Source organism: Octopus bimaculoides, chromosome 23 (genome assembly GCF_001194135.2).
Source record: "Octopus bimaculoides isolate UCB-OBI-ISO-001 chromosome 23, ASM119413v2, whole genome shotgun sequence".
Taxonomy (NCBI): domain Eukaryota; kingdom Metazoa; phylum Mollusca; class Cephalopoda; order Octopoda; family Octopodidae; genus Octopus; species Octopus bimaculoides.
Window position 1 is genome coordinate 33,737,303 of NC_069003.1, and position 1,906 is coordinate 33,739,208.

Consider the following 1,906-nt stretch of genomic DNA (forward strand, 5'->3'; position numbering starts at 1 on the left):
TATATATATATATATATATGTATATATATATATCATATGCATATACACACATATATGTATGTGTGTGTATGCATGCACGTTTGTATGTATGTATATATGAATGCATGTATGTATGAAAGTGTGTATGTTGTCAAAGATGGAAGGAATTATTAAGAGACAAAAAGAGAGGAACTAATCAGAAGAAGACACGTCAAGCTGTCAGATTAAATTAGGAACGCCGATGCGACGTTAACCATTTTATGAACACAGACCTGCTTGTGTGTTGATGGCTATGAATGTTTGAGTGTCTATCCATACACACCTCATATCTATCCTTCTTGGCAGCCATCATTTACGCCGACATAAAAGAAACTGATGTAATCGTTGTCATTGGCGACATGTGGCCTCTAACGTGGCAACAAGCTAAGCTGGCTTCCCAACAGCTTTCACGAAATCATCGAATGGGGCCCAGTTAAATCGATTCTTTTGCTTTTCCGAAGCTCTGTTAACATTGATCAGTTGCACAAAAATTTATAAGGGAGATAACTGGACAGAGGTTTTAGATCTCGGTCTCTTGTATAGTATATCAGCAAGACCATGGAACGTATCATTGCTGAGAAAATAGCTACGTTCCTTAATGAGATTTATAAAGTAAATGATCCTTAAACCCAATTCCTGTGAGTTCTCTGATGGCTGACCAGGCCCGCACGATTCAAGCACCTCCTCTCACAAACCACACACACACAACAACATTCCACCATTCTCCACAAGTTCATTCCTTCTAAACCTTCTCTTAATCTCTTTCTCACAAATAATATAAACAATGTGTCTCAAATAATAAGTTTATGCATAATTACCAGGAGTCAATCTCAACTAATTAACCAACAACTGAATGTCAAAACCGGACAACGCCGGGAAATGATCGGGAAATGATCGGGAAATACCGGGGACCAACGGACAACGCCGGGGCAATGCCGAGCAACGCCAAGCAATCCCGGTTGTCCTCTTATTCTGTCTCCTTAGTATTTCACTGGATTTGAGTGCGACAACAGCACAAACGTTTAAACATTCCTGTCTCCACATAGCAAATGCACACCGCGTTTTCTTTGTTATTTGCATCAGACCGAAAACTGAAAAATGATATATATATTGGATTATGCAATCGTATATTTGATATGTCTGATGCCAGTTGCATTTCAGAAAATTGTGCTCATACCACTTGAATGCATCTTGCGAGGTCTCTCAGGGCTGCACTTTTCCTTCTGTCGTTCAGTTGTAAAAATAAGCTTGATATTTAATACTGCAATGTATTCTATAATACTCTTTATTTTATATTTATCGCTCTGTGTTAATGAGAGTAGTCGTCTGATCGTTCGTAATATATTGGGTTGGCTAAAAAAGCCTGTTTCGTTATCTGAAGCGAAAATAAAACATGAATTTTAATCTCAAAACAATTTATTTTATCAACGATGTTACTGTTTCGTTCTAGTATATTTTGTGAGCTGATCTTATTATTCCCTGCTTAAAGAATTCCCTGTCCTTACTGACAAAGAACCCTTCCAGCTGATTTTTCGCATCCTCTTCAGACGTGGATGACATAGAAAGCAGACATGCTGCCGGGCCATGCTGCGTTGCGCGGGATTGGAAACGTGAAACATCAACAAGGTACTTCTGGAGAATGGATGAATGGGTTTGTTGCGCCCTTACCCAGCTGCACACATACACACGTATACACATGCGCGCATACGTAACTTTACTCGGCCGCACACACACGCACACACGTACACACACATGCACATGGCCCGGTGGTGCGCAGGATGGTAACATGAGGCATCAACAGGGCGCCGACGAAAAATTTTAATGTTCTTCTCATTTTCTCTGCCAAATTGGACAAAATGGTTTTCATGAAATATAATACACTACTTAT